This window comes from Balaenoptera ricei, chromosome 17, assembly GCF_028023285.1.
Source record: "Balaenoptera ricei isolate mBalRic1 chromosome 17, mBalRic1.hap2, whole genome shotgun sequence".
In the NCBI taxonomy this organism is placed as follows: domain Eukaryota; kingdom Metazoa; phylum Chordata; class Mammalia; order Artiodactyla; family Balaenopteridae; genus Balaenoptera; species Balaenoptera ricei.
Genome location: NC_082655.1, coordinates 74,797,647 through 74,825,145, shown reverse-complemented (window position 1 = coordinate 74,825,145; position 27,499 = coordinate 74,797,647).

Here is a 27,499-nt window from a genome sequence, read left to right as displayed (position 1 = left end):
TCCGAGTTAGCTCCTGAGTGCTGACTTGCCTTATAGGTTCCTGACCACCTGTCAGATGAAGGTGGGGAGACAGGAAGAGGAAGAAAAGCCCTGCATATGGAGGCTTGTGTGGGGTTTTGCTTTTTAAAAATAGCATTTCTTTTTACTGCAACAACGGCATAGGAACTTGTAAACACAAATCCCCAGCAACAGTAAACAAATTAGTCTAGGTTCTTCCATCTGAAAAGTAAATAGAGCAAGTGTCTCTCTGTCTCAGTCTCTCCTCTCTCTCTCTCTCTTTTTTTTACAAAGGGAAAATGCAAAACAAAAATTCCCCCTCCTCCTAAAGGCTTGGTGAGTGTTTGTCCAGGAACAAACAGTCTTTTATTCGAATGGTCTCCAAAAGTTCATAAGCAAAAAACAGTGTCCGATGTCTGGTTACCCACAATACAGTCTCTGGCTGCATAGTGAAGCTTTTCTGTCCTGAATTTGTGATCTGCTATCAGAGTCCTTTAATTTCTCTGAACAGAAGGCTCTTTGGGAGAAGAAAGCTTGGGGCTGGGGAGCAATACTGGAATCAGTCTTTTTTTTTTTCGTTTGCTGTTTTCTTCCAGTCAGCGAGGAGTGCTCGAATTCTTTTGATCTTCCCCAGCATCTTAGTGAGCTGAGGGCCAGGGAAGGGTTAAACCAGGCCACAGGCAGGTTTCCCTGCTGCCCTATTTTACGGGGTGGAGCAGCCAGCCAGGCACCACCTAGGAACTCTTCATAAAAAGGTGCCGCCCCACTCCTGATGCCCTTTATCTCCTTGGGAGATTTTCCTTTTACCGTGTGTTTTATACCAACTTCAGTGATGACTGTCTTTTTAAAGTCATAGGTTCCCTTTAACCAAGGGGAGTTTACAGATGTTCCCGACATTCCGAATGTAGTATCTGGTGAGATGAAAGAGGCAAAGGAGGAGGGAGAAGATGGACCATCCTTTTGAGGGATGGGCAAAAATAATTATTTGTAGCTAAATTGTAATTGCTTAGAAACAAATCATTTGTAACATTTGGCCTCTTGTTGTGGGTGGAAGCTTCAGTTCAAATGAATTCAGTTTGATATCCTTTTACTGAGCAGCCTTGATCCCAGCCAGGTGCTTTCCTAGGTGCCCAGGACACCTAGGAAAGGCAAGGAAGGGCAAGGCAGGCCGAGGCCGTGCTCTCACGGAACTTACATCCTATGGGGGAGAGAGAGCTAACAGGTAAATTTTTAAATGACTTTTGGATAGGGATGAGAGCTTTGAAAATAATACCACCGGACAGAGAAACGGCCTCTCTGAGGAGCTGACATTTGAGCTAAGATCAAGAAACAAAAGGGAGGCAGCCATGGTGCCACTTGGGAGAAACAGTCCAGGCAGAGAGATGCAGGAAGGCTGGGAGGCGCTGCTTCAGCTGCAGAGACAGGGAAGGCACAGGTCACAGGGCTGGGGAGAAGCGGGGCGGAGGGGAGGCCCAGAGTTCCTTCAATGGCCGCATGCACAACTCCAGGGGGCGCTGTCCTGACCTGCAGCCTGCCTGCAACCGGCGTCTGCCCTGATTCACTTCCACACGCAAACCAGCAGGCCGGCTGAGAGCTCAGACGCTGCCCTCTTTACCTGTGAATCTTCCTTGCCTTGCCTTGAAAGCCAGCAATATTGATTGAAAGCAGAAGACACGGCTATTGCAGAGCAAAAATCCATTGTATGCAGTGCGGGCGGAAGGTGTAGAGGGTACATCTTGAGGAGTTGGCCAACTGGTGGGGACAGGCTTGGGTCACGCAGTTCTGAGGGGAGAGACCCGTGACCCGTGACCCAGGACCAGTATTTCCCCTCGGGAGAGATTTGTGCCCCCAGAAGCAGTCCCCTCAGACCTGGGTGTGGGCCTCCTCTCAGGCGCCTGCCATCCAGCCCCCCAGGTCTGCTTCCCGTTTCCTCCAGGAGGCCTGGGGTGTCCCTCCTCACTCTCCGGTCTGTCCCAGCAGCCAAGGGCAGATTTGGTTCTTTTCTCCCATAAAAGCATCAAGTCACCTCTGAGTTCCCTGGAAAAAGGGCCCATCTCTTTCCTTCCTTTCCTGCTTTTCTCATTCCTAAATTTAGATTTTTGAATGGTGGGCAAGGCTTTTCCAGTTCTTGGGTGGAATGTGGAGGAGAGGAAGAGATAAAAGAATATTAAGTGAGGCAGCAGCAAGCACGGAGCTGAGGGACGAGGTGGGACAGCCCCTTTGCCTTACCCCTAGGGCTCTCAGTTCACTTGTAAGCAAACGCAGACGCTCCTACAATTGACTTTTTCTTTTTCTATGGTCACCTCCCTCCCCCACCCCCAGCTGCTGGCCTCAGGCAAGTCCCTCCCAGGGCCTCCGCCTCGCTCCTGGGTTGCAGGGCCTTTTGCCCCCAGGGCTCTGGCAAGTGGATGAGTTGCTCCCCGTCTCGGCCCTCACTGGCTCCGCGGCCACTGGAAAGCACCCCTCATGGCAGCCCTGGGGCTGCGTTTCCGGTAGGGGAGGGGGAGGGAAGGGGGCTGCAGAGAAGCCCCCAGGCAGAGGCAGCAGGCAGCCCAGCAGGGCTGTGGCCCTTCTCAGACCTCTCTGATTCCCTCCCTGTCCTCGCCTCACTTAATCAGAAGAGTGTCTAGATTTCTGTCTCTTTCAATTTCAATGCTCATGCAGAATAGAAACTTCTGTTTTGTTCTGTCAAGTGACTTAGCATCACAGAACACTGGCATATCCTCTGTTCCATATTTCCCTTCCTCTTTCAAGATCCAGCTCTGGGTCCCACGATGACGGGTTTGAATCTTACCTCTGCCTTTTTCTGTCCACCTGACCTTGATGAATTGTACGATTGCTCGGCGTCTCAGCTCACTTGTAAAATGAGGATAATGATGGCACCCCTCCCAGAGAGTTGCTGCAAGAATTAAATGAGCCCATCGGTGAAGATCTCCTTGGAACATGCCTAGCCCGTGGCCAGGGCTCAGATACATGATAAGCGCGGAAGGTCGCAAACCAACTCCTGCTTAAAGTCTCTCCTCCCTTGGCTTTGTCACCTCACACTACGTTCTGGATGCCTCTGATCTCGGCCTGCTCTGGCTCCTTGAAGTTCTTCTCCCAGTCTTCCCTGGTCGTCTTGATGTCACTTGGGCAGTACCTGCTGGCCCTGTATTTGTCTCACACTGTTGAATCTCCCGCATCCATCCTGCAACTACCGACTCTACACTGGTCACCTCCGAATTGGCATCCCCAGCCCTCTCTGCAGATGACTTCCTGTGACTCCAAGTTCCACTTGGACTGCTTGTGGCATCACAAACCCAGACTGCCTAACACCCAAGTGATCATCTTCCCTCTCCAACAGAAATCCTCTCCCTGCCCCAGAATGTATGACTCCACCCTTGGAACCATTCTGGTTCCACCTTCTCCTGGAACACCCTTCCTCCCGGCTGCTGTCTGCTTCTCTGAGGCTCTGGGTCTGAGGCATCTTCATCCACAGTGACTCCGGCTGATAATCTCTCTTATTTCCTTTCCAAGACCACCACACATATCTAGCTCCTGAGCCCTTTGTGTCTGTGATGTTCTGGTCACTACTTCCCTGCCCCCAGCCTCCAAGCTCTCCTGTCTGATCCATCCTTCCATAGACTGTTTGGTCCCCAAGGCAGCCTGTGGGAGAGAAAGAACAGTCTGATCTGTTACATCAGCCGTCTCTGTGCGAGGACTCAGTTTCCTCATCCAAATGATATGCTCCTGCACATGTGTAGTGGAGATGTTTTGGTTTATGTCCACCGTAAGTTTGATGTTAGGAGAGACTTCTGGAAAGGGCTGTGAGGTTGATTTGCATGAAGATCCAAGATGGTCCTGGGTAAGGACTCACCATAAGGGCAAAGAGAGTCAAAGTGTAATCAGAGGAATGAGACTATAAGCTACAGCCTAGTGCAAAAAGGGAGGAGAAATTTCAGGTGAGTTAATACTAGTAACAGTAATCATTATTATTCATGTTGTTCTCTGGCCTCATCTTGCACCTTCCCTTTCAGGACTTGTATCAGATCTTTAAAAGGTGTAAGCTACAACAAAACTGAGTGGAAGAGCTGGTTCCCTAAAATATCCAACAATATGTTGTTATGAACCTAATCCGTTTCATTCCTCCAGCCCTTCCTGAGCATGCGCTGTGGGTTCAGCACTGGGGATACGCCCTCATGGAGCTTACAGTCAAGCAGGGGAGACAGATAATACAAATGAGGAACGACCAAGAAGGCTGGTACGCGGTCTGAGTGGTCAGAAGGTCTCAGGAGCACATGTTGGGGTTCCTTCGCCTTGAGTTTAGAGTCACATGAGGCTCTGTGGAGGACACGGGGTCTAAGCTGACCACATATTGGGGTTCCTCCGCCTTGAGTTTAGAGTCACATGAGGCTCTGTGGAGGACACGGGGTCTAAGCTGACCACATATTGGGGTTCCTCCGCCTTGAGTTTAGAGTCACATGAGGCTCTGTGGAGGACACGGGGTCTAAGCTGACCACATATTGGGGTTCCTCCGCCTTGAGTTTAGAGTCACATGAGGCTCTGTGGAGGACACGGGGTCTAAGCCGAGACGCCACAGGAGACTCGGAGTCAGCCAGGTAGAGGAGGAGTTCCGTGCGAAGGGGAACGGGTGCACGAAAGTCCCTCGGGCAGAGAAGCACAGCATTTTTGAGGAACTGAAAGAGATTCAGCCCGGGCAGAGCGTGGGCGGGATGCTGAGAGGCAGGACAGGAGAGGGTGCACGGCCAGGGCCTCGTAGGCTGAGCTCGGGAGTTTTGATTTTACCCTACAAGGGAAAGGAAAGCCACGAGAGTGTTTAAAATGCTCGTGTGTGTGTGTGTGTGTGTGTGTGTGCCCGCGCGTGCGTGCGCGCGCAACAATCAGACTTCAGCATTAGAAGTACGGGTATAGGAGGTTGCTGCAGATACCACCAGCAGGCGATGGAGCCTGGACTAGGGCAGGGCAGTGGAGGGGCAGAGAAATGGGTGGATCTGAGCGATACTTGAGAGGACTTGTAGTAGGGTGAATACGGGAGGCGAAGGAGAGGGGAAGGTCGAGGTAACGCCTAGGTTTCTACTTGAACAACTGGGAGGGTATTAGTGACGCTGAGTCTGGGAACACGTGGGGAAATGCAGGCGGAAAGTGGATGTGTTTGCTTGTGTGCATGCTGGGTTTGAGATTCCTGAGAGACATCCACAGGGACCTGAGCCTGGGGACACTGGTCATCGTTAGCAAATTGAGACAATCATTTGGATAATTTGTGTGTTTATTTCTGTTGTAGTCTGAGACCTTTTGGTTGTAAGGGAAGAAATTTAGTCAAGCTAGCTCAAATAAAACGTGGAAGTGTTAGCATACAACGAGCTTCCTGGGGCGCGTGGCTCACGGGGCAGCTGTGAGGGTGGGCATAGCTCTGCTGGGCAGCACAGGGCAGCGTGGCCACTGGTGCCTTCGTTGCTGCCTCGCTTCCCACCGGTGGACCAGCCTTCTCCGCTCATCTGAGAGGCCTCCGTCCTCCACATCCGTGCTCTCTATGGAGCTGACGCCTGCTCTTGCCCCACAGACCAGCATCTGAGCTGAAAAGCTCATTATCGTTACACTTTACCGTAATTTATACGTCTCTTTTATTCAGATTCTTGAGAAGAGAGGATCTGATTGGCACTCAGAAGTTAATGGCATGGTGGCTTTGGGTCAGGTGATCATCCTTGGTGCAGGCAGTGACAGCAACGTGCGTGTGTATGTCTGTGTGTATATATGTGTGCATGTGTGTATGCCTATGTCTGTGTATATGCATGTGTGTATATATGTATGTGTCTGTATGTACATGCATGCGTGTATATGTATGTATGTGTCTCTGTATATGCATGTGTGTATACGTATGCATCTCTGTGTATGTACATATATGCGTGTATATGTGTGTATGTATGTGTCTGTATGTATATGCGTGTGTGTGTGTGTGTGTCTGTGTGTGTATATGTGTACGTGTAGGGATGATTTTGTGTGAGGGGAGTGGGCAGGCCAGCTGTCCCGTCAAGTAGGGGACTTTAGGTTGGAGAGATGTTGGTACGTTATTTATTTGCTTGTCTAAGCCATCGAATGTTGATCCTGCGTGTCCTCTGTGTCCTGTGCAGCAGAAGGAAAGAGCCTGGCCAGACAGACTGAGTCTGAACGCCTCCTATCCCAGCGCGGTCTTGGGCGGCGTGTATCCTCCTACAGACTTAGTTCCTGCTCTGTAAAATCAGCCACCCCATGTGCTGCCCAAGAGAGGGACTGAAATGAGGTGACGCCGTGGACGGTTGGCAGTGGGAGGAAAGCACTCAGTGGCTGTCCTTCCCACCTTTATGCTTGTTCAAATCACCTTTTTTTCCCAGAAAACAGGAACAGTACTTACGTCACTTTTTTGTAGTGATTTCTCTGCATGAGTATGAACAAATGTTTATAGAATGATCATATATTTTACTCCATTAAAAAGTAGTTGTAAGAGTGGCCCCCACTTGCCGCAACTAGAGAAAGCCCTAGCACAGAAACAAAGACCCAACATAGCAATCAATCAATCTTTAAAAAAAAAAGTAGTTGTAACCACTCAATAACATTTTGGAAAATTGAACCAGAAAAAAATCATTTACCCGTAATCCTGCCATCTAAATAAAAACACATAAACTACTTGACTTATTTCTTCTCAGCTTTTCTCCTAGGCATCTTTGTTACACACATGGAATCACAACTTATGCACAATAAAATGCAGTGTTTTAAGATGTTTAAACATAAATTATATGCAGAATGAAAAACATATACTTTAAAACTGTTTACTTTTCATAAATCTAGAATCCTGATTGGCATCTCACTGTAATTTCTTCTGTTTGGTCCAGAACATCTCACAGATGGGGCAGTGTTTAGTTAGAACCATATTTATTTCTACCAAATTACAAATATATTCCAGGCAAGAGCTATGTCCATTCAACTGTACTCTGAGATGTTAGATTTAATGCAGGGCTAATGAGGCCACACCAGAGGTTTCATCCTCACAAGAGTCAATTAGCCTTACTAACTACTCTGGCCACAAATTTCACCCCCCTCTTGGTTTCCCACCTTGCAAATGAATGGCAGGGGTCAACCAGGGAGATTGAAAGAGAACCACGGAAAGTTCAATGCAAATCCATTACTAGACAGCCAACCTAAAGGATTCTTTTTTGAACCATTAGGTGAACTTGGCGGGGGGTAATGCTTAATAGGCACAATTAGAATATTTCATGTTGGACAATTGTTGGATTCTAGAATGAAAGTTCCAGATCCAGCTAGAATAAAACCAGTCCAGATCCATCTCTTTTCAAGGATGGTACGTGAAAAAAATCTCTCTAGTTTCAAATGAAATGGCGGTCAGCAGCTTCAAACAATGATGGAAACCAGAGAATTCCTTCAGCAGGTTCTTTTTCTTTAATACCACCCCACTGGTTAGAGTTAGTAATTCTGAGAAAAGTAAAGTGTAGTTACTGGTTGGAGAAATTTGAAAATATGCCCATTAACCTGTTTACCTGAGGTCATTTTAGAGCAGACACACAAATTTCAAAAATTCCATTTGAGAATGCTGCATCATGCAATTGGGGAATGTTCTACAGTGACGCTAAATATATGTCACTGAACGTCTGCGTGGAGTTTTACCAGCCTTACCTCTACCATGATGCACTTTCTGTTCACTGCATGTGCTTTCTTTTCAAGATGACTTGTACACATACCTGCACTCCCTGCAACTCCATGGAGAAGAAGCAGGCTGTCGAGAAATTCATGCGTGGGCTCTGGTGGCCTCTTCCCCCCTGGTGACAGGAGTTTGCGCCATGTTGATATGACACCCCACCCTTCGTGTTTCAGTTGTAAGCCTGGAGAGGGCAGGGACCTTAGTTCTTCTGTGTGATGGCTGTTCGTCAACACTCAGACGTCTGCCACGTGGGTTGAGTCACACAGGAGAGCAGAAAATTTCAACCACCGAAGCTCTTGGGCTGCTTTGGTAGCATCTGGATTTTTTTCCTCCAGAGGCTTCTTTTCTCCTCTTTGCAAGCCAACCACACAGTTTGGGCTCAGAGCTTGTGTTGGAGGCCTAGTTGAGCTGCTGTTTGATATTGTGCTTGCTTGTTACCGCATCGCTGGCATCAGATGTCCTTACTGGTTTGTTCCCGATTGGTCCAACCTGGAACAGGATTGGCTTCGTAGGTGGGACATCTTGTGGTTTGAAATAGGAGATTTGTTTTAACAAACCACTCTTTAACCATCATCTGTCCCAGGGAACGAAGCAAAGGCAAGTTACGAATTTCTTCTTGGTGGCCTCTCTGGGGGCTCGTCTCACTCCTAGTGTGCCCTGCCTAGTATTCTCTTGCCTCTTTCTCCCACTGCCTGCAAACAAAAACCCCCAAACAATACTCACTGAACTCTCAAATCATTCCCTGGGCCCCTCAATCCGACAGAACTGTGTCATTCTGGCTGCTGATGGAGTGGAGGGTGTTGGAAAAAAGTACCATTGTGCAAGTTAAGGAAAGGGTCAGAGAACTTAAAAGATGGCAGCTGTATTAAAGGGCTGTTCTGGGTTGGGATTCTTTTAAGCTATCCAAAGGCATAAATTAAGGACCACAAACTAGAAGATGTGGCAAATGAACAGAATACTAGGGTGTTTTTTTTTTTAAGTGAAATTCCACTGTTTCCCAGGAATTCCAACATGAAGCTTTACATATTTTTCATGTCAGCTCTGTTCCCAGCCACCTTTGTTTCCCAGCCTGCATGCGTGCCTCCCCTTAACAGCTGGACACATCACCATTCCATTTTTCTATTGGTTGTGACTGAAGTAGCTTGAGGTCAATTATTTCCCCAGCAATTGACAAAGAATCTTGGAAAGTGACATTGTCCCTGGAACAACACTGCCCCCTCCTCCCCCCCAGCCCTCCCGGTTGAGCGGCAGGCAGACTCTTTTTGCAAGGAGCCCAGCGGGGCAGTGGCAGTGGGGTCTGTGGAAGTGCGTGGGTAACATATGGCAAGTGGAGAAAATATTTATATTCATGGGGAAAGAGCAGGAGAAGATCCAAAGAAGGTCACTGCACAGAGATTTCAAGCAGGAGACGCACAGACTTGATATTCTGTCTCTGGCTGGACACAACAGAGAATTGAAAGAAAGAGTTTTGTTTTGTTTTGTTGCTTTCCCTGCCACCTTTGCTCCTCTTAACAATCTGCATTGTTGGCAATTTGAAAAAGGGAATATCCCTCGCCCCCGAAGCTCCAAGAAAGTATCGCACTGGACCTTCCCAGGGCCCTGCTCTCCCCGCCTCCCCAACCCCTGCCTCCCCTCCCCCAAGACCAGAATTCAAAGCCAACTTTCTCTGGTCCTATGCCTCGGGCCTGTCGGAGTTTCTTCCCTCGTTTTGATTGGGAGGCCGGCACAAAGTGGGCATTTGGGCAAATGATTCTCGGGGGAAGATATAAATAATTAATCGGTGTTAGACTGCGCTCTGATGAGACACCGGAAACCTCTAGTGTCCTCTCCAGGGCTCTCCAGCCGGCGTTTTGCGCCACAGCTTCCTTGAGAGAGGTAAAGGGCTGACTGCTAGGCCCGCAGTGGAAACACTTTCGCAGCCCGAAGCGCCACCTTCCACCGCGGGCGGTGGCGCGGGTGTGGGGGGAGCGGTGGCCGTCTGAGCGCCCGGGCTGGGGGATGGTGCCAGGCGCACACGCTCCGCGGCTCGTGGCGACCGACCGACACGCGGACCGACGGGCACACGTGCGCATCTTGCCGCGCCCGCCTTCCCGCCCGCGTTCAGCACCCGAGGGGCGGCGCGCAGACTTGCGTGGAGAGTCGAAGACCGCGAGGGGCTCAGTTCGCATCTCGCCGTCGCACATGTGCCCCCTCCCCCGGCGTGCAGGAAGGTGTGAACCGGGAGCTCCACTGCTCGGAACTCTGGTTTGGTTTGGGGGCTTCTTGCTCTCCACTCCCCCCCCCCCCCGAGTTCCAGTTCCTGGCGGGGGAGAGGGGGGTGGTGAGATGGGGTACAGGTGCGCCTGCGTCCTGGCTGGGGAGAGGTCCCCCTAGGGTGCCCTAGTGAAGCTGCCCGTAAACAGCGGCCCGCGGCACCGAGGCCAAGCTTAATGGATTCTTGCAGATAAAAGAGCCCGGCTACCTTTCTTTCCCATAATGGCCCCTGAGGCTAACAGCTTAAAGAGGAAACCCTGGGATTGTTTTACAGCACGTGGGGGGGGGAGGGGGGCCGGCTGGCCGGGAGGGGAAGGTGGCCCCGGCCTGTTAACCCTTTCCCTCCCGCGGCCACTCAGGCCTCCCCATCCTCGCCCGTGCTCCCAGGAGCAGAAACAGGAGGGAGGAGAGGACGATGCTGGAGGGGGCGGCCCCGTGACCCGGCCCCGGCTCCCGCCACTCCCTTCTCGGTCTTCTTTCTAAAGAACTTCCTAAAGGGAGAACGGAGATCAAGGGGCTGCAGTTTTGAGAGGCAGGCCAGGGGAACGTTTCTTGGGAGCCCCGGCTGACCCCCAGGATCAACGGGTGGCAGTTCCTCCGGGCCCCGGACTCCTGCAGGGTGACCCCTGGAAGGCGCCTTGTCTCCTCGCCCCGCATCTCGCCCCGCTGCGCGGGGCTGGGGGAGGGCTGTTCCTGGGCCCCTTCGGAGACCCAGTTCTTCAGGTGTGAGTGCTGTGTACCCAGCCTGGGCGTCTCTTACAGGAAGTTTACATTTGCAAACTGCGGAGGGAGGAGAGGGAGAGAGGGGTAGTCGCATCTGCTTCCTGGCTTTTAGTTCTGGCTCCAGGAAAAGATCAAAACAATAGTTAAATGGCAATTGAAGACAAGTGATGTAAGAAATAAACAACAAAAATGCCCATAGGGTTGGTTTTTTTTTTTTTAAGCCTTTATTATGGAAATAATTGCACAAACACTGAGGGAGAGAAAATAGTATAATGCAGCGGGTCTCAAATTTGAGCAAGCATCAGAATCACAGGAGAAGCGGCCTTGGGAGGTTTGGTGAAAACTCCAGATTGCTGGGCCCACCCCCAGAGGTTTTTATTTAGTAGATCTGGGGTCTCCTGCAGCCGCCTGAGAATTTGCAAGTTTCCAGGTGATTCTGCTGCTGGTCTCGAAAGGGCGCTATGAGAGCCACTGGTATAGTAAACTCCCTTGTAACCCTCACCCAGCTTCAATATGTAAACTGTATAACATTTTGTCCATCACGTTTCTTCCATTCCCTCCCCCATCTTTCAGGTGGCTGGAGACTTTTATTTTATTTTATTATTTTATTTCATTTCATTTATTTTTGGCTGTGCCGTGTGGCATGCGGGATCTCAGTTCCCCAACCAGGGATCGAACCCGTGTCCCCTGCATTGGGAGTGCGGAGTCTTAACCACAGGACCGCTAGGGAAGTCCCCTGGAGACTTTTTAAAGCAAATCCCAGACATCATGTCATTTCACCCATATGGATGATTTTTAATTCAGTAGTTACTCCAGCCAAGAGTAGTAAACACTCTTGAGAGGTACTTGGAAAAGCCTTTACGTGATTCCAGGAAGTTCAACCTCCCTTCTGGTCATTTCGCCCTGGGGCCTAGTCTAGAGCCTCTCTCTGTAAAACCCACGCCTGCATCTTGGTTCTGAGACCACCCTTCAGGAGTTCCTTGCCAGCAAAACTTGTCAGGTCCCTGGAACGCTGCTGGATTTTTCCAGCAAGCTGGCCTGGTCTGGGCTGTCACCTGGTCCCCAGCTCTCAGTTTCGGGTCATTATCCCGTCTGTCCTCATGTACTCCCGTGACCATCATTTACCCTTGTTAGGTGTTTTCCTAACAAGGCACCTTCCCCCAGGACCAAGCTCTGAACCCCCGGGGTTGAGGTGGTACCCATAACAGTGCAGGCCCACCCACGATGATATTTTGAATCCGTTGCCTCCTCCTTTAAGAATCCTGGGCTCATCCCCCAAGGGAAGCTGCTATGTCTGCCGCTTCTTATAATCACTGGTGTTGGACAGGGGGAGATTCTAGCCTGCAGTTTCTGGAAATGCCCATCACTGAAGCCCAGTTTAACCTCCCTTCATTGGTGGGGCCTGTGCAGTCGGGCTGTGCAGCTTGATTTTGTTCAGAGGTGCTGAGCTCCCTCTTATGTTCCGCTTGGCTCTTTCTCAGTGTGAAGCTTCTCGACCCCCTCTAGGCCACTCCAAGAGAACCCCCCAATTTAGGATTCCTCCTCCCCCACCACGACTTTCTCACCCCAACGCCTGGCAGTCCTACCCGACCCCAGCCCTGAGAGCTTCCTTAAGCTGTTCGCAAAGTTCACTCTCTTACATGTTGGTGGTTCTTTCTTTTTCTCTTCTCCTGACTCTCCAGGAAGCTGTATGAATTTTTCCTTTCTCCATCTGCTGCTAAAGAAAGCCCCAGGGATGGAGGAGGCTTCTCTACCCCAAGCTCTGTATCTGTTTTCATTTTACCTTATCTTCCTATGTTTTTCTTCTTTTGCCCGCCTGGAATCAGCTGTCACTTTTCTGTTGTCTCCCGGGTCCTTCAACTTGCCTTTGCTTTTCTAGCCTTTCTCAAAGAAAATGCGAACAGCATGTGTTTGCTCCCCTTTGGGTCCTATTGTGCCTCGTTTTTGTCTGGTCGTCCATCTCCCAGGCCGCAGCTGATGTAGCAGTTTTAGCCGTTCTCCCAGGAAGGGAGGCCTGGTGCTGGGGCAAGATTTGAGATCCAGTACTGGTTCTGCCTTTTAATAGCTTGTATTGCTGGGTTCAACTTCGGAACTTCAGTTGCCTTATTCATTCATTCATTCATTCAATAGACATGAATGAGCCTGCACTGTGTGCTGAGTGCTGTGCTGGGTGCTGGGGATACAGCCGTGAACACAACAGACGTGGTCCTGCCTTCATGGCGCTTTTATAATGTATGATTATATAGAAATTATATATTTGAGGCGGGGAGACTCAAATATATAATTTGAGTCGGGGAGACTCAAATATATAATTTGAGTCGGGGAGACTCAAATATATACTTTGATGCATGTTAGAGAGTGATAAAGTCCTACGGTGAAAAAGCGAAGCAGGAAGAGTAATCAGAAATGTTCCAGGAGGGGCTGGTGTTGATATTTCAGGGAGCGTGGCCAGGAAAGGCTTCACTGAGAAACTGGCATCAACCAAGGCCTGAAGGAAGGCGGGTCATCTGCAGAATGGGGGTATGAATATTTTACAGACTTGTGAGGAGTAGGTGGGGTGATGTGTGTGGAACGCGTTGCCCACAGAGACAGAGCCCTTGCCTTTGTCCGGTCAATGCCTTCTCCTAAAATTGCGGTCCTTAAAACCTACTCTGAACAGGTCCAAGGTTAGAGCCCCTTTGATGGCTTTGGTGACCGCCTCCCCTGTTACCTGCTTCCTTAGGGCAGCGCTGGTCCAGAGGGGCGCCTCTGTGGGAAGCCTGGCTAGTCCCTCCATCAACTCCCTGCAAAAAAATGACATCCCTGGGGAGGCTGGAGGAAGCACCCAAGGGCAGGGCCACATGGGTGTCACTCTCTCCCTTAGTTTTCGTGGCCTCGGTGACAACGCAAAGGAAGTGATAATGCAGAGGCTGATCTTTAATGAGAGGAGGTGACAGTAGTCATGGGAGAGTTCCCCATGAGAAAGAAGAGGAACCGTCTGGTTGAGGCAAAAGCTGAAACTAGGTTGTAACTGCAGCGTCGGTGCTGATGCTCCTTCAGGCTGCTGCGCCTTTTAGCAATTTCCTGGTGCTGTGCCTGGTTGTTTGATAGACGAGACATTCTCAGGGATGTGCAGGCCCCATCCTCTTCTGTGCATAATAGGTGCTTTTCTGCACCTCGATGTCTAACGTTTATTCACTCTTCCTACCCCTTGAGGTCATCCAGGTGCTGGGCTGCAGCTGTTTTCAGAAACTCATGCAGTTTGGTGCAGAGATAACTGTGTCCCTTTTGACCTTCACTGTCTCTTTAGAATGTTGCAGGAATGAGGAAAGGGTAGATTGTTTACCGATTCAACTCTTGGCGGTTCCCAGTTATACCGACTCAAAATTGCAGGGCCAAGCGGCCTGCTCCCCTGAAGAAAAACAGCCCAACCCTCTCTGTTCTCTTTGTTATTGTTGTTTATAGCGGTACTGGTGACAACATAAACGGGTCTCTGTGTGGCTGCCGTCCCCACAATCAGGTCTGGACAGGAGAAGCCGAAGCTTTCCACCCCAAAGCAAACAGTAGTGCCGCTGGGAAGCCGGTCCCACAGGCCAAGGGAGCTGCTCTTCCTGCTGCTGGCGAGTCACTGGAGGCTTGATCGGGGGGTCTGAGCCCCGGAGAAGGCTTCTCGCTCACAGCCACTCTGAAGGCACTGCGGGCACGCGGGGTTTGGGGGCTGTCTCTTGTCTCCCTTTTGGCAGAATGAGTAGACTGTTCACCAGACCTTCTCAGAAAGGACTGGAGAGGCAGGCCAGGATGGAGGGAGATCTCCCACCCAACCCCTTGTGCTGGGCTCACTCTCAAAGCACCTATGTGAGTGGAGCTGGCTGGCAGGAAGGGAGAAGCAGCTGGGGGAGAGGATGTGGTTACTTTGCAAGACCCTGTTCTGCTCCAGGATCAAAACAAAAAAAATTGTTGCAAAACACACTCATGTTACAATGTAACAGACCTGTAGCTATTAAAATTGTGTGTGTGTTTTCCTGGGTATTATTATGTGGACCTTGTGGTCAAAGACCATTTAGTGTGATCAGTAGTTTACCAAGAGTCATATCTCATTGTATTACTTTGTTAGGGCTGCTAGAACAAACACCACAGACTCGGGGGCTTAAACAACAGACGTTTATTTTCTCACAGTTCTGGAGGCTGGAAGTTTGAGATCAAGATGTCCGCAGGGTTGGTTCCTTCTGAGGGCTCCCTCCTTTGTCTGCAGATGGCCGTCTTCTCTCTGTGTCCTCCTCCGGTCTTCCCTCTGTGCATGTGTGTCCAAATCGCCTCTTCTTATATAAAGTCACCCACCATTAGATCCCAACCTAATGACCTCATTTAAAACTTAATTACCTCTTTGGGATTGACATATATACACTACTGTGTATAAGATAGATAACTAATGAGAACCTACTGTAGAGCACAGGGAACTCTGCTCAGTGCTCTGTGGTGACCTAAATGGGAAGGAAATCCAAAAAAGAGGGGATATATGTATGGGTATAGCTGATTCACTTTGCTGTACAGCAGAAACTAACGCAATATTGTAAAGCAACTATACTCCAATATAAAGTAATTTAAAAAAACCCATAATTACCTCTTTTAAAAACTCTTCCTCAAATATACTCAGTTTTCTGAGGTATTGGGAATTAGTACTTCAGCATATGAATTATGGAGGACACAAGATTCATCATGACACAGAACAGGGCCTTGGAGTTTAGAAAGTATAAGGGCTTAACCATGAAAAAAAAAATCAAATGTACTGGTAAGATTTTTTGTTCTGAAAAAACAGCTGAAACATTTTAGTGTTTTCCAGAACCAGTTATGCTGCAAGATTTAAAACACTTAACTATAAAACTAAGCGACCTTTGTTAGGACAATAGGATTAGAGGTAATTAACTTTGTCTCCATTTCATAAATTTTATTGTTATATATTACCTTTCTCATTAAAAATTATAAATGCAAAATGAGTGGCGACATGGCACATATATCACCCTTGGAAAGCACCTGTGTCCATGTCTTCTGTTTGGAGCAAGGAAGCCTGGGCACACAGGGGGAGCCGCTGCCAACTTCCCAGCGCGCACGGTCCCCAGGCCGGCGCGCAGGTAAAACTTTGCACCGAGGTAGCTGGGCGGTTCTTAGATTTCCGCAGGCCCACGGAAGTGGAATGGAGGTATTAAATGAGCCTCTGATCCTGAGTTGGGACTTTTGCTACGTTTTCAGAGAATACTTTCCTTTGTTTGTGTTTCTGATAAATCTTGAAACCACTGCCGGCTCTTCCTCGGCCCCCGCGCTCCCCAGATGAGACAGGCCGGGTCTCAATGGCCTTCTCGTCTCCGCCCACGACACCCACGCAAACAGGAGCCAAGACGGGTGAGCCCTAGAGTCCTTCCAGATTCTTTTCAACGGGGGACTTGATTCCTTTCTCTGTAAAAACAGCGTGCAAGCATCCCATCGGGGTGCCGCTTGTTTCAACAGGAGGCAGGCGCGCGTCCAGAGAGACCGGGAGCGGGGCCTCAGCCTAGCTGCGGGGGACAGAGCTTCTCGGAGCCCCCCGGGAAAGCCTGTCCGCCGACCCCCTGGCAGGAAGCACGCGTCAGAGCACATTTATCAGGGGCTGCGCAGCACTCTGTAATCGAGACACTGGGGATCTGACGTGAGGAAACACTTTAGATCCCGCCAACGTCCCCTGAAGGCCGAGACGCGACTTCATAAGTCGACTGCTTCCTTATTGCAGTGAAAATTAGGATGCACGGATGTTATTTACAGGTTCCAGGAAGGATACAGTATTGTCTGATCTGTGAGAAGGCGGGCGTGTGTTGTTTTTAAGGTGATTCCCCAGAGACCTGAGGAGGATGGTTTATTTCTCAATGACATGAGATCCCTCGCTGTTCCTTGCTGGCGTGGCAGCACTTGCCATCTGCTCTGAGATGCTCTGGGTGTGTGTGTGCCCGGGGTTGCCTGGCAGAACCCACATCCTCTGCCTGTGCATCTTCCCCTCCCAGACGTGCCCCTTTCCCCTCTCGCCCTCGCTGCTCCCCCTGACACAGTGTGGGGACGAGGTTCGTCACTTCTCTCTGAGCACAGGTCTCAAAAGTTTTCCTGTTCTGGATTTGGAGTAGCATGATTAGTCACCAATACATTTTTTTGGTGATTTAAAAAAATGGTGATAGAGTTTACACCACATAAAACCTACCATTTTAACCATTTCCAAGAGCACAGTTCAGGGGCATCAGGTACATTCACAGTGTCGGGCAGCCTGCCACACAGCCCATCACCAGGGCTTCCCCGTCATCCCAAACAGAAGGTCTGTGCCTGTTAAACAGTCACTCCCCACCCTCCCTTCCCTCCAGCCCGAGCTAATCTCGATTCTATTTTCTGGATTTGTGAACGTGCCTATTCTAGGTACCTCATATACATGGAATCATACAGTATTTGTCTGGCTTACTTCACTTAGCAGAGTGTCCAAGATTCATTCATGTTGTAGCATATATTCAAACGACATTCCTTTTTAAGGCTGAAAAATATTCCTTTATATATATATATATATATATATATATATATATATATATATATATATATATCTACACATATATCACATTTTGTTTAAGCATTTCTCTGTTGGTGGGTATTTGGCTTGCCTCCGTCTTTCTGGCTATTGTGAATAATGCTGCTAACATTAGTGTACAAACGTCTGAGTCCCTTCTTTCAGTTCTTTTGGGTATATACTTGGCAGTGGATTTGCTGGATGATATGGTCATTCTATGTTTAACTTCCCGAGGAACCGTCAACCCCAAATCACTAAGCATAGTGCCATTGTGTACTTATTTGTAAAAGCAGGACCACTGCCTCTTAGGGACAGGACCTCAGAGGTCATCCTGTCTACTTCCTTTGACCATGGGGCTGAAGGGCCCAGGGGTTCTGTGCTCCCCAGGGCCAACCAGGCAGAGTTGAATTCCAGTTCTGATACTTGCTAGATCTGTAATGTTGGGTGACTAACTTAAACACTCTAAGCAACAGTTTCTAATGAGGAAAATGCTACCTACTTCTTGGGGCTGTTGTGAGAAAATAAATAAGACAACGTGGTAAAATGCTTGGCATATATCCAGTGATGGGCAGCTCCTTGATGAGTGGTAGATGTTGTCGTCACTGTGACCATGTTTACAAGACTGAGAGACCCAGGGAAGATAATAGTCCTCTGGTTGCTTCTTCCCATGGCTGGTTCTAAATTTCTGTGTACCTGGCTCTCTTGATATGTCCACACATTACAGTATAGTGTAAGTTGAAATCTTCCTGTGAACCTTGTTCATCTCTGCACTGTTCATGGCTGTGGTTGGTTGATGATTCGGATCCAGCTCGAATATTCCAGGAAGCAGGGTGACTTGGCATCATCCCACTCTGCTGTTTATGCACCGGGTGGCTTCAAGCAGGTCACTGAATCTGGCTACTCCTCGAGTTCCATCATAATATGGGGCATCACATCGAGCGTACAGGGCTGTGGTTAGACCCATGGAAAACATTTACGTAAAGTCCCAGCGCTGAGGCACTCAATGAAGAACAATTTCCATAGTTCATCCAAACAAAGACACTGATTGTCAGATGGGCAATTTAACTACTACACAAAGCTAAGGTGCCATGGACTGTAAAATGCATCTCCATTTCCCAGATGTTGAATGTAAGGAAAATGTGCATCATAGGACTGATGAAATACGGTAACCGCCTTTCGGCGAGTCCCTAAGCAAAAGGTCATAAAGGAAAAAAAGGAAGAAAAAACACAAACCAGAAGCTCAGAAAAACCTCACCTTTTGGAAAAGGAACAAAGGAACTGGAGTAGTTCTGCTTTTCCTGTGATTAATTTGGGACTCACACCTGGATCATGCTCAAGGAATTCAAGGAGAAAAAACGTCGTTGGAAATGCAGGCTCAGCTCTGGCACATAGAGTGGGAGAAGGAATGCTCTGGGGGAAAAATGCTCTCCGTTTTTCTGTTGTATGAGATGGAAGCAGTGTCCTTGACCTATGGCTGCGGCTAGTGGCTGGTGGTCTGAGCGGGGAGAAGAGTCACCTTGGACTCCACAGGTTAACCAGGTCCAGCTCCCTTCCCCCCCTCCCCCTGGGTTTCTTACACAATGGATCCATCTGAAGGTGCCAACTGTAGGCGAGTGACTCAATTCTGAGCCTCTGAAACACCAACTTGTTGGGTCTTGATGGAACTTCAGAGATGACCTTAACAGTGGCCTTGCCTCCGAAACGCTCATGTTCCCACAGCTGGGGGTGGCTGAGGTGGCAGCAGAATCCAGGACTTCTGAATCACTCTCCCGTGTGCACACTGGCTCTCAGAGTTTTCCAAACAAGGTTGAACGTCTGTTAGAGGTTGAGCAGGGTCACGGATGACGATCTGCAGATCGCCTGGACCCGCAGCCCACTGGCTTCACCAGGGTTTTACTTCTTTGGTAGAAGTTAAACTTTAATAGCTGTGACCTCTTAGCAGTCCTACGGTTAAGTCTCTGCTTCATTCCTCAAGACCTTCACTCAAACGAAGCAAACGCTCGCTGAGCATTTGCTACGTTTCGGGCCCAGTTCTAGGCACCTTTACCTTGAGGAAGGTCCCACCGCTATCCCCGTTTTATAGATGTTGGTTAAGCCCTGGAGTCCTCCGCCCAATGTTATGCAGCAGGTTTGAACTCTGACTTTGGAGACTGAATTCTCAACCCAGTGCTTTAGGGCCTCCCTTGACTGACGTTATCTCCTCCTCAGAGCAAATCGAAGCCATCAGATGGGAAGACGCTGAGTTTCCCTCCACTGAACTCACAAGCATCCCTACATCTGCACCGTCTTCCTTGCCGGTGCCTGTCTGCTTGGACCTCTCCGCAGCCACTTGTCCCCTCTGCGCTCGGGGTCCCTCCCTGGCCTGCCTCCTTAAGGACTTCACTCCATGACCATTCTCTTCCACCTTTACTTTCAGCCTCTTGTCATTCACGGACTCCTTTCCTCACTTAAGTATCTCCCGTGGGAAGAAAGAAATGTGACGCCCTGGCCCCTTGCTGCCTCCCCTCCCCACCCCACAGGTCCCCATGGCTCCCCACTCACCGGATGGTTGTGTCAGTTCCTGCAGTGATTGTCCCACCTGGCCTCAGCATCCCTCTGCATTCCGGCTCCACCATCAGCACCCGTTTGGAGGAGGTCTGTCCAAGGTCACGGTGGCCTCCGTGCTGCTAACTCTGGCACGATCCCCTAGTCCTTACCTCCTTGACCCATCTGGGCATCTGACGGTGCTTCCCACTCCTTTCTTGTAGAAATGCTTCCTTTGGCTTCTCTGGTACATCTCCAAAGTAGACTTTGTTTCGGGCTACTTACCTTCTGATCCTCCACCTTTGGAAAAACAACCCCCTCTTTTCCTCTTGGAAGATCCCCTGTCTTACCGTGGGGCTGTCTATGAAAAGGCTGGTCTCCCTCAGCGACCCCACCGCCTGCCCCGAGCTGCTCAAATAGCTGGTTAGGAAAGAAGCCTTGTCTCCTGCTCCTTGTTTCCACATGGAGGGATTTTCACAAATAGCGGTTCCCAAAGTGTGGTCCCTGGACCAGGGGTATCAGCATCCCTTGGGAACGTGTTAAGAATGCAGGTTCTCATTCCCCACCCCAGAGTCACTGGATCAGAAACTCTGGGTGGGACTCGGCAATCTGTGTTTTACAAGCTCTCCAAACGATTCTGACACTCGTTAAAATTTGAGAACTAGCATAACACCCCTGTTTTTTGTTGTTTGTTCTTGTTCTGTTTTAGGTTTGTTGGAGTTTAATTTACATGCAGTAGTAGTCACTCTTTTTACACACACAGTTCGAGGAATTAAAAAAAAAAACGTATATAGTCATGTAATCTCTATCATTAATAAGGTATTGAATACTTCCATCACCCCAAAAAGTTCCCTTATCCCCCTTTGTATTTAATCCCTCCCTCCACCCCCTGCACCTGGCAACAAGTGATCTTATTTTTGTTCCTATAATTTTGCCATTTTCAGAATATCACGTAGATGAAATACTACTAGCTTCTTTCACTTAGTGCAATGCCTTTGAGATTTTTCCACCTTGTTGTGTGTTATCAGCGGCATGGTCTTTTTAATTGCTGAATAGTATCCATTGTGCAGATACTAGAGTTTATGCAGTCATTCACCAGTTGATGGGACATTTGGATGGTCTCAAGCTTCTGGTGACTATGAATAAAACTTCTATAAACATTCATGTACAGATCTTCATGTGGACGTACATTTTCCTTTCTCTTGGCTAAATATTTGGGAGTGGGATTGCTGGGTCATATGCTAAAAGTTCATTTAGCTGCATAAGAAACTGTCTTCCAATGTGGCTGTACTATTTTGCACTCTCATCAGTAATGGACGATTCTTCCAGTTGCTCCATGTCCTCATCAGCACTTGGTTTTGTCAGGTTTCTAAATTTTAGCCATTCTGATAGGTCTGTGCTTGAATTTTTTTTTTCCTTTTCCATTATTCCCTGCGGGACGGAGAGATGGGCAGGTGGGTGGAGAGGTGAATCATCTGACAGGTGAGCTTGGGAGAGGGCCTGCGAGATTCAGCTCCCTTCTCTCCTATGCCCGAGAGAAGGTGCACGATGATGCACGTGGCCGGCCTGGCTGCGCAGGCTGTGGTCCCAGGCTCTGCCCCTGCTGGGACATCTCCCACTGGTCCAGTTTTGCCTATGCCTGGTGGTAACTTTTTTCTCAGGTGCCACATTAGAAAGCCCATTTTTGCCGAACGCCTAAGTCATGTCTCTCTCCTCCCCATGCCGCTGTCCCCCCAGCTCCCCAGCTTTAAATCTGACGTGTGGGTTCTACTTGTCTGGCTCTTGCATTCATCTCTCAATTGATTCTAAATTTGGAGGGGGAACTCATCGCCCTGGACCCTGTAATTGGTTCAGGGTTGGCAAGTGATGGCAGAAAAACTCTTCTGTGGAGATTAACATCAGCCAGGATCTGCCTGGAGCTCTCTTTGACATGGAGTCAATAGAGCGTGTCTGAGAATAAAGCCAACACAAGGGAAGCTGCGCTGAGAGACAGAGAAAGGAAGGGGTGGAAGGGAGGGGAGAGAGAGAGAGAGAGAGAGAGGGAGAGAGGAGTGATGACATTGCCTCTGTCCCCTCAGGTGTGCGTGAAATATGTCCCATGTTCTACCCCCTCATCTTTTTAGTTACAGTGAACTGGTAAATCCCATGGTTAAGTCAGTTTGCATTCAGTTTCTGTTCCTCAGAACAGGAAGAGTCAATTTGGCGTAAGAGGGTGGACAGAGAACATGGTCTCTGGGGGCAGCCCCCTGAGTTAGAACCCTTGTTCTGCAGTGTGACCTTGGGCAAGCTCCTTCTTCTGTCTGTACCTCAGTTGCCTCATCTGTAATATAAGGGTACTAAACTAACGTGATAATGCCTCATAGAGGGTTGTAAGAGTTAAATAGATTAATACTTGCTATCCACTTAGAACAGTACCTGGCACGTGGTAAGTTCTTAATAAATGTTAGCTGTGATTCATACGGCCGTATTCTTAGTTTTCTCCTGCCGTGCTGAGCACCCTTTCTCAGAACCCTTTGAGACCCCTGCTCATCTACTTATCATCTGTGTTGGTGGATCCTCAAGTTTCTGTCCTGGACTTTCTCCTTGTTACTGCACACTCTCCCATGGCTTTGGCTACTATCTATACGTTAATAATTGCCAAATGTGTATCTCCAGGCTTAACCTCGGTCTTGTGGTCCAGATCCAAACATCCAATTGCTTGTTCACTATCTCCAATTGGATACTGTATTATTTTCCGATTGCTGCAAAATAAATGACTACACGCTTAGTGCCTTCAACTGACACACATTTATTATCTCGTGGTTTTCATGGGCCAGGAGTCCAGGCATGGCTTAACTGGGTCCTTTACTCAGGGTCTTACAAGGCTGAAATCAAAGTGTTGGTTGGGCTGTGATCTCATCTGGAGGCTTAGCTGAGGGAAGAATCTGGTTCCAAGCTCCCTCGGGTGCTGGCAGAATTACTTTCCACTAGGGCCCCATCCTCAGTGTCTAGAACCTGCTCCTCGTCACCTGGGCTTCCCCAACATGGCGGCTCACTGCATCGAGCCCACGGGACAGTCTCTAGTTCCGGATGGCTGAGAGAGAGTCTTCTGTAACGTAATGTAATCACAACAGTGATGTCCCATCCCCTTTGCCATAGTCTGCTGGCTGGAAGGAAGTCACAGGTCCTGCCCACACTCAAGGGGAAGGGGTCACCCAAGGGCATGAACTCCAGGAGGTTGGATCGTGGGTCACCGTAGGGTCTGAGTGCCGGACGTTTCATACGCATCGTCCACATGGCCACACTGACACATCATCTCCTGACCGCTTTGCTCTTCCCCCGTCTTCCCTGAGGTAGGAAAGGGTGCCACTCTTCACACCAAAGGCCGAGAGGTCCTCCGTGATTCCTTCTCCTAACAGCCTCTCAAACAATCAGCCATCAAGCCCTATTGATTTGCCTCCTAAATGCCACTTGATTCCTTCATGCTCTCCAGTGTCTCACTACAGCTGCCTCCTGCTGCCAAGGTTCTTTTCTTTCTACCGGAGTCAGAGCAATGCGTCCGAAGTGCAATTCTGGTCACACTGTACCCTGCTTAAAACGCTTTAATAACTTCCCATTGACCTGAGGATGAGACCCAGATTCCTTAACGGGCCCATCAGACCCGTTGTCATCTGGCTTCCCCCCCCCCTCCAGCTTCTCTCCCTTCTGACCTTGGCGCTGTCTGTCCCTTTCACCTGCAACCCTTCATCCTTCCCTCTGCCGTTAACTCTACTCATGCGTCAGGACTCAGCTTCTGTGCCATGTCCTTTGGGAGGCCTTTCCTGCTCAACTCTGGTCCCTCCCCGGCCCCCACTTACTTTCCATGTTCACACCCTGGGCTCCCATGTCCACGACACTCCGCACACAAGGTGGGTGTTTCTTGCTCACTTGTCCTTATTCTTCTCTGAACTGTAAGCTCTGTGAGGCTGGGGGACATCCTCTGAAAGCTGGCACCATGCTTTCAACACTGTGAGCCCTCAAATAATTGTCAAGTGCATCAAATGATAGATGAAGACTTGGATCTCAGCTTACCCTTAAAAATATTCCCACCTTCCCTCATGGTGACATCCAGCTTTCCCTCTTGATGGGCTCTGTTCCAGTTGGCAGACCATTTTAAATCAAAAGTAATAATAGAGTCACCTTTGTTTCGGGTCATATTTCTTTCCTATTACGGCCAGTCCAGCCTCAAGACATTTCCTTGCCGCTGACATACTCCAGTGACATGCGTGCTGGGATGTCACCTATTTCCTCCTTATGCGATTTTTGTCCTTTAGCTATGTAAGTGGAATTTTGTAAAAATAGCTGACCAACTGCAGCACACACAGTCCTATAAACTCACTGGGAACTGGCCCCTCCATCCACCCTATGGAGGGGCCCACACCTGCTCCTGGGACATTCCAGGAGATGCTCTCATCCACGGAGAACACAAGGAGCATTTGTTCCCTGGGCCCACTTTGGAGGGACAGCTGAGGCTCGGCCTGATCCAGCCAGGTCGGCCTGCTCCTGGGCACCGGGGCTATTTTCACACAATAAGCGATTGAGCTTAATTGACAGGTGTGAAGGCCGTCCTTTCTCACCATCTCTGTTCACTTCTGCCTGTATGGGTGAGGCAGACTCTCCTGGGAGCCCAATTAGCACGTCATGGGGGGGTGTGTATGTGTGTGAGTGAGAGAGAGAGAGAGGGAGAGAAAAAGAGAAAGGAGAAGCAAAACCCAAACAGGGAAAGAGAGATGGAGAGAAAGAAACTCAGAAGAAGGAGAGACAGAGAAATAGAAGGAAACAAGGAAAAAGAGAAGCAGAGAGCTGGAAGCAGAGTGCTGGGTGGCTAAGAGGGCTTGGGGGTGTGTGCAGGCGGCACCGCTGGGGGCCTTTTAGTTGGGTTAAGTGCGCACAAATGGAAACCAGGATGGTGTAGAGTGTCAGGCCCATCTGGAGGCGCATGTGTGAAGTCAGGGCAAAGTGAGCATCTGCATGGTCATTAGTTTCTTCCTAATGGGCTGGATTCTCGCAGGGCGGTGAGCTGGGGGCAGATTAGACCAGGAGACTGTCTCCGTGGCAGGAGGCTTCACTTCCAGCCCCAGTCGGCTCTCTCGTACACACACGAGGCTGCGGAGATGCTAGAGTGCCCACCACGCCATTATACCGGGGTTAAGATGTGAGGGCCTGTTCTGCGTGGAGGGAAATCATTCTTTTGAACGTTTAGAAGTGGTTCTAGCACACAGAGATCCTGGAAGCCAAGCGAAGCCCTTTGGAACCATCCATTGGCTTCAGAACCCCACCTAGAGGGGCAGGGCGCCATCCCTCCTGTTCTTCATATATTAACTAACTTAATCCTCACAACACCCTTAAGGGGTGATGCTTTTGCTGCCCCATTGTACAGATGGAGATAGAAGACACAGAGGAAATAACCAGCTTGCCCAACGCCACACTCCTGGGAAGTGGCGGAGCTGGACTTTGAACCCAGGATTTCTGGTTCCAGAATCAGTGCTTTTAACCACTATCCTGCTAATCAGATTCAGCTTTCAAACTGTGTTCAGTTCTTTTTTTTTTTTCTTTTTGTCGCCAGAGTCCTTTCCAGAGGAGAGAAGCGGCAGTAGGGTGTAGGGGGAGAGCTGGGACATTTGTAGCTCTGAGTTTTCCTGACGACCTCTCTAAGCTTCGGGTGGGGCTAGTGACGAAGTGCCTGGACCCTGGAGCCAGACCGGCCCCAGTGCTGCCCCTTCCCGGCTGGGTGCCCTTGGTCCTCTACTGAGCCAACATAGGCCACGGGCTCTTCCTCTGTAAAATGAGGACAAAAATAGGGCCGTCCTCGTGGGGTTGTGAGGGTTCAACAAAGTCATGTGTTTAACATGCCTGGCCTGAAGTAAGCTCTCAATAAATATTACCCATTATTATCTTTCAAATGATGGTCCTTTCCATTTTGTATCCTTATTGCAGGGATAAAATGAGATAATAAATGTGAAAGTGCTTTGTAAAATTTTCTGCACTGTTCCAGAGTTAGATATTATTATTGTTGTTAAACACTAAGTGAGTATAAGGTCCCTGGAAGGCATGGGGATGAATACTTCAACAGAGAGTCAGCAAGACATGGAGACCACCATGGAGCGACGGGAGGGAGGGGCTCGGGGCGGAGGAGCAGACAGGTGACTGTGACACCAGATACAGTGCGGGAAGCCCCACAGGGGAATTCCAACAGCGAACGCTGGGGTCCAGTAGACAAAGGGATAGGAAAAAGCTTAATTAAAACACCGATTTTTGAAAAGGATATGTAATCCATTCATTCAACGCATATTGAGCCTTTACCCTTTGCCAAGTCATTGGGTGCTGGGGATACAGTGATGACTAAGACATAGTCAAGGTATCCAGGCAATGATCCTTGGCATGAGTTTTCAACTGGAATTGGTTGGGAAGGGCATTTCCAGAGGAGGAGATAGGGTGAGCAAAGACAGAGAGGTAAGAAAATGTAAGCGAGCTTTGTGAAGCACCAAGGAGCCATCTGTGGCTGCTATGGATTTTGTAGAGTAAGGCAAGGTGAACCCAGAAAAGATGTTTGGGGCTGTATTTGGGCAGGTTTGAATTAATGACAGTGTGTAATTAATTTGAAAGGCAATGGAGGAGCCATCTAAGGGCAGCAATATGATTGCAGCCACATAAAGGCCACCCTCAAGTACAGATTCACATCAGCACCACTTATTTTTGCTAGTTTAGAGATTACATCCTAAATATAGATGATAGCATATCCCAGAAAAGACTAACCCAAAACTTTTTCAGGGCGTGAACATGTATATTCAAAGTCCTTGAGGGTGATACGAAGTCAACTTCAATAAACAAGCCATACTTTTAACTTTTCACAGATTTACTGTAGTGCACACACACACACACACTCACGCACACTCACGCAGATTAGTAGACTACATTGTAAAATGGGTTCTGTATTTGGGGATATTTACATGTGTCATTTTCTCTTTCAACTCCAAAATTTAATGTGTCAATATACAACATTCAAGAATAAATGTATATGGCAGGGTAATTGCTCAAGAATTAAAATATATGCCAACAGAACATCGGCAGGTTTTATTTCGTGACATTTGGGGCTCCTTTCTTTGCAGTGTTTCTTTGTGGTAAAAGAGGTAGATTAAAGATTGTTGCAAATCAAAGCCGTGCTTTCAGCTTTTGAAATGAACGCTAGCTTGTCTTTTCCCACTTTTCACACATTTGCATGGATGTCAACCGAATTCTGAATTCTTTTGAGTAATGTTTTATACAAAATTAGGAACACCCGCGTGCCACAAAATTGCTTTGCCCCTCTCTCCTTCACCTCACACCCCCTCTGCCCTTTCCTTCACCCCCTCTAGAGCCTGGTTCTACCGGAAGATTTCACAGGAGCTTAAAGAGGTGGAATCAGAGCCTTAAAAACAAACCAATAGCCGCCAAACAGAACCTGCAAGTAGAAACTGACCCCTCCCCGCCACTGACCCTCCCATGTGATGTTCTGTGTTTGACTGCAGTTCTGCTGACAGTCGGAGAAATGTGTTTTCAGATGTTCCCCAGTGAAATGCCTGAAGTATCTCCTGGCGGGATCCAGGTGGTCAGGTGCGATTCTCCTAGGGTAAAAGATCTGCTGTTGGCTTGGGCAGGGTTAAAAGGCCTCCGTGAGAGAGGCTTCGGCAGTGTGGGAGGATGGAAACCCTCATCGCTCCTTCAACTTCATTTATGGGTAGTCACGTTGGTCCAGGGGTGCGTTT